At 37.7% G+C, this 10795-nt stretch overlaps 1 long non-coding RNA gene across 1 annotated transcript; it reads right to left on the bottom strand.

Moving 5' to 3' along the window:
• Positions 1 to 791: 791 nt before the first annotated feature.
• Positions 792 to 10439, bottom strand: LOC120928664. The gene is made up of 3 exons (XR_005747290.1): positions 10234 to 10439; positions 9160 to 9253; positions 792 to 1105 (listed from the first exon to the last, which is right to left on the bottom strand). It is a non-coding gene; the product is annotated as an uncharacterized LOC120928664 (long non-coding RNA).
• Between the last annotated feature and the right edge of the window lie 356 nt (positions 10440 to 10795).

Below are 10795 nucleotides of genomic sequence, written 5' to 3'. Positions count from 1 at the left end.
CTGCGCTCGGTATATGCCGGCGCAGTGTTCAAACTCGGCGCGGGTAATGGCGTATATCGCGCACCAACGATTTTGCCCTGATTTTCAGGGCAGAAAAGGATGCGCTATACGCCGATAAATACGGTATATGACTATTTTTTCTTTATTTGCTATTTATTTTTCATCACGAAAGAGGAGTTACTCTTTAAACTATTGTTTTATTGATCATTCACTGAAATCACTATGCTTTCGAATTCCTAGTGAGTGAACATGTGCGAGTACACTGTCTTACATGTGTGAAAGTGTAGTATTGCTGTTGGAGCTGTACAAAACCCTGTCTTACCCCAAGCTTAGTAAGACAGGTCTATTTTGTTGACCTTCATTCCCCCATTACTTTTCATTAAAGAAAATGAAAAATCTATATTTTTTTTATTTAATACTGGTTAATACAAAGAAAAATATGCTTAAATAAGTCCCGACTGTCCTGAATTGGACAAAGCATTGTGAAACATAATATATAACAGACAGCATTATATAATTAGGCTATATAAAAGTTATGAATTATTGTTTTAGATTAATATTTATAGGCACTGAAAAATTTCACGAAAACAAAAGTTCGTTTTTTAATTTTAATTTATAGAAATAATATGCAGACCTTATTTATTTTAGAGATATTTCTAGAAATTTTTAGGACTTTTTTCTACAGAATACTTTAATATACTGTATTCTATTTTATATTCACTGTCAACAATTTTATTTTCCAAGCCAAAATCAACTAAGTCAAAAATGCTGAAGTCATCATAATACAATTATTATGGCTAAATAAAACAGCTGGCTATTTTTATTTTACAATAAAAAATATACAATTATAGCCTCTCTGCTTGCAGACAGAGCAGCAACTAAAATACATCCCACAGAATTAAACACAAGTTGTGCATTTGAAAAAAGGCTCAAACTGAACTGATTACCAGAGCTGAAATTTGATTTATACCAGATCCTCAAGTATCAACACAGCTTTCACTCCAACATGTTGTCATATCCTGTTTTCAATGTCTTTAGGGTTGAAATGAATTCTCCAAACAGTGTACAGACAAGTTTAATGTTTGAAAGCAGTTTAACAGGAGTTCTAGTGAAAAGGAGAAAAAATGCATAATAAGCTTATTGAAACAATCTTGCTGACAATTGAATTTTCCTACTGTGTCATTTAATACAGTGAAGTCAACTAAGTGCACAAAAGTCTAGAGCGCTCATGGAAAAGTTAAGCAAAAATTAAAGGCTAGATTCTGAACTGCATATTGTTGTCGATTAAGAGATATTAAAAAATATGCGTTTTTAGCAAAAACAGTTAATTGCATAGAGGAAGAAAAAGGAAACTGAGCAGGCAATTGCTTACTCAATATAGAATAGGACTTTTTGGAGGTAATATGTCTGTTATCAGGTGAGCATATACAACACAAAAGTTTAAGAAAGTACAATTTTTTTTGATATAATTATAAAATTACATAGTCATAAAAACACTTAGGCCATTGATGAATGCTGATTACAAGACTACTAGATGATACTGATGCTGGAAACCAACATGTTTTGCAATTTTGCGTCGTCAGGGCGCCGCATCCATCTATCTTTGCATCTAGTCTATGGGATTCTGGAGAGACCGCATACATCGCCAAGCAAGTGCCCACAAATACAGCTAGCTCCCAAGAATCATGCGTTCGGTAGGGGTCAGACCCGCCAGATTACTGTGAGGCTACTGGACCGTGCTGGTAATCATAGGGTGTGTGGGGTCAGGATCTGCTATCTTAGTAACTATGGGCCAGATTCTGATACATTTATGTTGCTCCATGGCAGCGTAACGTATCCCATTTACGTTACACCGCCGCAGGTTTACAGCGTAAGTGCCTGATTTACAAAGCTCTTACCTGTAAACTTGCGGCGGTATAACGTAAATCCGCTCGGCGCAAGCCCGCCTAATTTAAATTGGGTGGGCACCATTTAAATTAGGCGCGTTCCCGTGCCGAACGTACTGCGCATGCTCCGTCGGGAAAATTACCCGACGTGCATTGCGCTAAATGACGTCGCACGGACGTCATTTGTTTAGACGTTAACGTAAATGGCGTGCAGTGCCATTCACGGACGACTTACGCAAACGACGTGATTTTTTAAATTTCGACGTGGGAACGACGGCCATACTTAACATGGCTTAGAACACCTAGGGCTCAGCCCTAATTTTACGACGTGTATCTCGAAGGAAACAACGGAAAGTTAGAGCGACGGGTAATGCGGACGTTCGTGGATCGCCGTAACTAGTCATTTGCATATTCTACACCGACCGCAACGGCCTCGCCACCTAGCGGCCTGCATAGAATTGCATCCTAAGATCCGACAGTGTAAGTCAATTACACCTGTCGGATCTTAGGGCTATCTATGCGTAACTGATTCTATGAATCAGCCGCATAGTTAGGACAGGCGGATCACAGAGATACTACGGCGTATCAGGAGATACGCTGTCGTATCTCTTTTGTGAATCTGGCCCTATGATCCCACATATTTTTCTTCAAATATCAACACAAGGCTAAAAGCATACAGCAGAGTGAGACCAATAACTGCCACGCCACAGTAATGTTATTGCGGTAGTGGTAGCAGGAATATGCCACAGATGTCCACGTTGGTCCCCTCCTAGTGACGCTAGAATACCACTGTCTGTGTTGATGGGGGAATCGTGTGAATCTCTTTCCTGCAACGTGGTTGCAGAAAATAAGTTTGCACCGTCTATGGCTTGCCTTACTTCTGACTCCAGTAAGGTCCCTCTCTGCTGCCAGAATCTTCTCTCTTTTGGGTGCCGTTCTTCAGCCGCCTTGATTGGCTGGCATGGTATAACGTCACTCCCACACATGCATAGGAGCAGTGGCTGTTGGTGCTAAACCTTTTTTGGTGGGCGGACCCCTGGTCCGCCCACACTCAGCCTCTACACGGTGATGCCGCCCCCGCACACACCCCCCCCCCATGGCTTCCACAGGTTTCTCAGCTTCCTCTGCTTCTCCTCCCGGCCAACCTGATCCACCTTTTGTCCTGATTGGCTGGGAGGAGAAGCCGGAAGACAATAGCGAATATTATTTTGTTATTGTCACAAGTGGGTGGGTTCAGGGCACAGTTGAGATGTAGTAAGACAAAAGCAATGTCACAACGTCATTTGCAGCCAATGGGGCAATTTTTCAAAAATCCAAAGTATTCAAAAGTGCCGATCTTAGCATTTTGAATACTTTCAAGTGCAGAGGAGGGGTCTGGGGTCTTATAGACCCCAGATCCATCCATAAAGAGTACCTGTCACTGCCTATTACTGTCACATTTGATGTTTAAATTCCTTGTGACAGCAATAAAAGTGATAAAAAAAATTAAAGGGACAATGTAAAAAAAAATATTAATAAGTAAGAAAACAAAATAATTTTAAAGCCCCTCATCCCTCTGTGCTAACGCGGCAAAGCACCTATGGAGATTTTTAACTACCGTTGTTTTTTCCAATTCCACAAGTGTGTGCAATTTTAAAGCACTCTACAAAATGGCATATGAATTAAATCAAAGTTCGATAATGCAAAAGGAAACACAGATTTGCAATTTTTTTTATGTTTTTAAACTTTCGGTCTGCTAAAACTTTATCAATGGCAGGCACAAAAGCCTATGTTGTGCCTGTGCACTCCCACCAGTTGAGTTTAGGAAGATATTCTTTAAAGTAAAGCCCCGTACACATGATCAGAATTTCAAATGGAAAAAGTCAGACAGACTTTTTCCATTGGAAATTCTGACCGTGTGTATGCCCCATCAGAGTAATTCCATCGAAAATTCCGATGAATTCCATTGGAGTTTACATAGAGAACATGTTCTATTTCGATGTGAATTTGGTTGGACAAAGGTCCGGTCGTGTGTACAGGGCATAAGAGTTAAGTTGTGAAACTATTTACTGCATAACGTAGTAATAGCATAAACAATAATGGAGTTTGAACTAGTGATTTATAGTGTCATTGGATTCTTTGACGTTATTAAATCAGGCCTCCAGCACTTTACAAATTTTGCAATATTAAATAGATTGTGTGACCCTTTTTCTTGTAATGTCAAATAATATTTTAGTACATTCTATAATTATTAGTCAGACAAATGTTATAATTGTATAGATATATGAAGATGTTTAAAGGATACAGTATTTGGCTGTGAACTGAATTTTCTGGTTCCTTTCTCTGGTGCACACTCTCCAAAAATGCATTTGGAAATTGAACAGTTTGGCAGTGACAGGAAGCGTTTTTGTTGAGCCTAAAGATGGGTTGTAAAAGATTCTTCAATGTGTAATTATATTTACTACTGTATACACCATGTATGGAAATATTAGTTGCATATAAAGTATGGATGGGTGCCCAATTATGTTCTACAATCCATCCCCTTAGGCCCTGTACACACGATCAGTCCAAACCGATGAAAACGGACTGAAGTACAGTTTCATCGGTCCAAACCGACTGTGTGTGGGCCCCATCGGTCCGTTATCCTTCGGTCGCAAAAAATTTAGAACTTGCTTTAAAATTGAACCAATGGACGCCTAACCGATCGGTCAAAACCGACGGTTAGTACGCAAAAGCATCGGTTCCAAACCCGCGCATGCTCAGAATCAAGTCGACGCACGCATGCTTGGAAGCATTGAACTTCATTTTTCTCTGCATGTCGTTGTGTTTTACGTCACCGCGTTGGACTCGATCGGTTTTTGAACTGATGGTGTGTAGGCACATCAGACCATCAGTCAGCTTCATCGGTTAACCGATGAAACTGAACTTCAGTCCGTTTTCATCAGTTTGGACTGATCGTGTGTACAGGGCCTAAGAGTTAGTCTGAAATCTTAAAATCCAAGAGTACAATTAGCACACCCTGGGTGTGCTAATTATGCTTTTTGAGAATCGCTTAAGGCTCGGTTCACACCAAATGCCGATGCGGCTCTCAGCAGGGGTCCGGTGAGTACTTGTTCACTGTTTCCGTCAGATTTCAGCCTGAATTTTAGCCTGAATTTGGACCTAAAATGGACCAAAAGACACACAGGGCTCCTGTGCAAATTCAGAGACATATCGGAGATTCTGCATCCAATTGACAATAGTGTGAACCCCGGCCTTAAGGTTTTTACATCCCCCCATGATTGGAACTGCCCTGAATAACAGTGGCTGACTTTTATTCACATTTTCAACATGTCCAATACTTTTCTTATGTTGAGAATTAAATATGCTAATTGCTGTAAACGAGTCCAGAAGAGGATGCCCACATCCAGTACTTTTCTTATTGACTTTAATAACTATTGAACAACAGATTGGGCCAGTCACCCACCCCACTGTTCATATTAATGATTGAAGATTAGACAAGTGAAAATATTTTTTCTGTGTAGTAGATTTAGTCTATTTATTATGTTTTTTTTTTTTATCTCAGTAGGTTAATTATAATCCTTAACACAATGCTATTTTTCTGTTGCAAGATTTATATGTTTTGCATTCCCAAGTATCTTTCTACAAAGTCATATAAAAGACGATAAATTGCGTAGCTTATTTTTTAGCTTGTAACCGGCTACTGGATGTAGCTGTAAATTAGACATGTATGGTAGAATAATAAATCAAGTTTAATCTGAAACATTTGTCTACTTTCCATGAGTGATACTACCAATTAGCAATTAAGGAAATACAGGTGATAAATGGTGCCCGGCACACACAGTCATTACAGCTTTAGGCTATCTCAGTTGAAACTTCAAGTGGAAGTTAAACAGTGGAATAAACTTATAGATTAGTAAAGAAACTCCATTGAAAAGTTAACTATACCAATAAAATTATAAAAGGACCAAAAATGTATCTTCTAAAAAATGTAAAAGCTGTAGTAAAGCAAAAGAGATTGCTGTAAAGCTGGTAATATATAGCTTAGTGTGAGAATTTATTTGCAAAACTCTAAGGCCAACCACAAATGACAGATGATCAGCAGGCTGTCAAAAAATTAACAGATTACCCCATCCACACAAGCGAGGTGGATAGAGGAATCCTCCCTGCTGTGCCATTGTATTCTGACAGCGTTCAACAGAAGTTAACAATTAGATTGATATCTGTTGAGCGTGAATGGCCCAACATGGATCAAAATTCTGCCAGTCCCTGCTGAACCGGTCAAATTTTGATCCATCTATGGTGAGCTTTAATAGCATGACAAAGGCATGTAAAATGTTGTCATTTAATCACTTCAGCCCCGGACCATTTTGCTGGTCAATGATCGGGCCACTTTTTGCAATTCGGCACTGCGTCGCTTTAACTGACAATTGTGCAGTCGTGCGTCGTGGCTCCCAAATAAAATTGACATCCTTTTTTGCCTCAAATAGAGCTTTCTTTTGGTGGTATTTGATCACCTCTGCTGTTTTTATTTTTTGCGCTATAAACAAAAATAGAGCGTCAATTTTGAAAAAAAATATATATTTTTTACTTTTTGCTTTAATAAATATTCCCCAAAAATATATAAAAAAACGATTTTTTCCTCATTTTTCATACGTATTCTTCTACATATTTTTCATTAAAAAAATGCAATAAGCGTTTATTGATTGGTTTGCGCAGAAGTTATAGCATCTACAAAATAGGGGATAGTTTTATGGCATTTTTATTAATATTTTTCATAATAGTAATGGTGGTGATCAGCGATTTTTATCGTGACTGCGACATTATGATGGACACTTTTGGTGCCATTTTGGGACCATTCACATTTATACATCGATCAGTGCTATAAAAATGCTCTTATTACTGTGTAAATGTGACTGGCAGTTAACCAGTAGGGGGGCGGGGAAGTGGTTAAGTGTATACTAGGGATGTGTTCTAACTGTAGGGGGGATGGGCTATGTGTGACATGACACTGATTACCGCTCCCAATCACAGGGCGCTGTGATCAGTGTCCTGTCACTAGGAAGAATGGGGAAATGCTTGTTTACATTAGAATTTCCCCGTTCTCCCTCTCCTTGAGACGATTGCGGGTTTCCCCGCGGACATCGAATCTGCGGGACTCACGGTCGAACTCACAAAGCTTGCGGCGGGTGCACACCCACAAGCCGCGTCTTAACCTCCCTGGCGGTATGATTCTGTCAGAAAAAACATGCTAAAAGCGGTACCATTATTTGCAAGGAAATTTGGCGTTTTATATTGTAGGTCTGTAATTTTTAGAAATAACTCACTTAAATCTGACCAAACAAGATTCTAATAGGCATCCCAGGTATGACATTTTTTAAAAAACAAAATTATAAATTATAATATAATAAATAATTATAAATAATTATAACAAATAATAATATAATTATAATAAAAATTATTCAATAATGTAATCAAATCAAAATCACTGAAATTTGCTCAGTTGCAGAATTGTCGCTGTCATTATTTTTTTTTTTTTATGACGAATTTCCCCACAAATCGCTATCGCACAATTCTGCAAGTGATTATAATTTATTATCGCTGTTTTTTAGCTGATCTAAAACTATTTTTGAGATAAAGGGACACTTTTGGTTGCTATGGACAATCTACAGTTTGCAGGCAGAAAGAAACGTTTTTATTATATAAAATGACATGCATGACACAGGACAGACCACTAGGGACAGGGGGGGTGTGTATTTTTTACATACAGTACTGTAATCTATAAGATTACAGTATACTGTATGTAATGTGTTTGTTTACTTTTTTGAATTTGGCGCCGTTCTCCGTCCCCGTGCGTCGTAACGTCGCAGGGAACGGAGATCGGCGTCACACGGAGGCACTGTGTGAATCGAGCGAGGTCCTGCTCGCTCACACAGCGCGGTGGCATCGCTGGATCCAGGGACAAGGTAAGTAACTTGTGCCTGTGGATCTAGCGAGGCAAGCCCGAGTCTGACTCGGGGTTTCCGCTCGCAGCAGGAAAATCTAACCCCGAGTCAGACTCGGGAAGACCGCCAGGCAGGTTAAAGGGCAATGTACCTGTACGTTGATCTGCCCAGCTGTGCCATTCTGCCGACGTATATATCAGCTTGAGCCGGTCGGCAAGTGGTTAAAAATGCAAATGTCATAAAAAAAGTGAATAATATACCCAAACCTTCCAGCTAGATATCACCAATTACATAATCCTACGTTAAGGTTGCATTACATCATCACAGCACGTGAAGATAACTTTATTTTCACTCTTTTTTTAGCATTAAGGGGCTGAGGGGTCAGTGTTTGTCTAGACCACATCAGGCACATCCAAAAACAGAACATGGTATAAATACTGTATGTAAGCAGATGGGTAAAAGGCCAAGTAGTCAGTTGACAGCATTCTGTCAATATACCAGTGACTGAAGTTAAAACTTCAATTAATCAATTTATAATTATTATAATATAAATATAATTTACATTCCCTTCATCAAAATTGTATGTACAATTATTTAAGGCCTGCAAGCTTTGGAATTTGGAATGTAAACGAAAGCTTGGAAGCATAAAAAGACAAAAATGACCTAAGCAGAGTTTTGATATAACTGTACAATTGCTTCTTTTTTAGAACAGTAACTTTTATAACTTGTCAATTGCTTATTAGTTTTTACAGGTGAATGCACTGTGAGTGCAGTGTACAGAGAACTTTGTCACATCCTTCAGGCAGTTACCCTACTGTTGACCCTCTTAAGTTTTTCAGTTGATGGATTGTACTCATGATACCACGTGTACACCTATGCATATATAGAACTTATTTTTCACAAAGTCAAATGTATGCAGCTACAGAACTGTTGCAACTACAACTTTTGTACAATATAGAAAAAGAAAGAATAAAGTATTGAATATTTCCCAGACTAAAAAAAAAAAATAGGAAAGCATGTTATAACAATGTATTCTCTCTCAAGTACAATATCCAGTATTGATTATTCATAAAACAAACTGTGTTCATACCATATTTGTTTATATTTTTTTAATTAAGGATTATTAACAGCATTGTCCTAATCATAAAGTATACAACATTTAAATTATAGGCAACACTAAATTTATTTACTATATTTACTTTTTATTCACCATATTTGCCTGACCAGATTTATAAAAAATATGTACCAAATAATGGTTTAATGACCTAGATGTTATATGACATTGCAAACAATGCCTGCTTGTCTCATGCTCTCAGATCCACTATTTTATTCCCTTGATATGTACTTACCTTGTGGCTGCTATAAAACAACAAGAATAGGGCCATCTTGCTGTAAGCTTAATTGAATTACAACAGATATGTTGTTAGGTAAAAGTGAAGATACCTGGAAATGATAAAAGAACATACTAATATATATACGTTTATATATATATATATATATATATATATATATATATATATATATATATATATATATATATATATATACAGTATATATATTTCAGGGGGCTTATCAAGATTTGTTTTTGCAGGAATACCAGAAATTTGAATCTTTCTATGGTACATTGAACTAAGTTTTAATTTGTACAACTGAAAATTAGTACTGGTAACAGTAGAATAGTATAATTTAGCATGTATTCCATATCACCAGTCTTTTTTACAGATAGTGAAGGTAAAAAATGACAATGTCTTATTAAGAAAACGATGGCTGCCACTGACATAGAAAATGCAACCCTGCTGTTTTTGACTAGGTCTAATGACTGTTGGTAAATACAACACTCCAACGAACACCTATAAATTAGTATAGCTAATTCATGAAATAAATAAAGAAAAATTATTCCTGCTGCTGCTTTCCCAGTTTACTGTAGAACAACAATAGTACCCAGTTTTATATATGAATGCACAATATCTCCAACAGTTATTTTTGGAATATAAAGTAACAAGGGGACCGTATCTGGGATGACAATGTCATAGCAGTTATGTTCCTTATTCTCATTAAAATAATTTTGTCTCCTCCCATTATTTTCCTCCACCTGTTATCAGCATATACCGTAGTTAAAAATCTAGGATTGAATGGAAAATTATTCTTTTGCAATGTAAATTTTCAAGAATTGGGCCAATTGTCTTGTTTTTCTAACCCTAGTCCAAGGCCCTATATGTTGTATTTACAGTATATATTGAAGAGCTAAAAACTGAAATGTCCTTAGCCTATCCACCATGACTCCAGCCTAGTCTATCCCCTACATATGGCAACAGTATATCATGCTTTTCTAGCATTTTAGAACCTAAAGCTTAAAACACCCTTAGCATCTCTACTAATAACTCAAATTCATCAATCAACATGACTATATATCTTTAGCTCACCTGTGGTCTAGTTGGCCTGTGCTAAGGTTGTTGCAGATTCAGGGGATCCCTGAGGAGTGAACTTCTAATGTCTCTCAAAAACTGTAAACAGAGATGTCATTTGTTAACTCTTTCCAAAATCACCCGTCACTGGGCAAAGAAGCTAGTAAAGACAGGAAATCTGAGATGAAAAACATTTTGCCTGACATCGTTAATCTTAGACTTACTGGTTCAGATTGCTGTGCACATTACATTTCTTCACCTAAGGGCTACTTTTGAACTTTTTGACTGGAATGCACAAGCAATGTCCTTCAGGCAAATACTTCATGCCCCAGAAAGACAAATTCTAATTCATAGTTATTGTACAGCATGCTAGGATATTACAAAAGACAAATGATACACAGCTGGACATCCTAAGGTATCAGAAACAAGATCTTCACTTGACATATTATAGGAGATCCCTCCATATGGTGGCTCTGGCGCCTGAGTTGATGGGACCTCTGTTTTTAGGTAAGAGGCACAGTGTTTGTTCCCCAACATCTATATTGTTCAGATTTGTATATTGTATTCATTGACTGTTTTT

This window comes from Rana temporaria, chromosome 2 (assembly GCF_905171775.1).
Source record: "Rana temporaria chromosome 2, aRanTem1.1, whole genome shotgun sequence".
Lineage (NCBI taxonomy): Eukaryota > Metazoa > Chordata > Amphibia > Anura > Ranidae > Rana > Rana temporaria.
The sequence above is the reverse complement of the archived record's forward strand: the minus strand, read 5'-3'. Positions and strand labels throughout refer to the sequence as shown.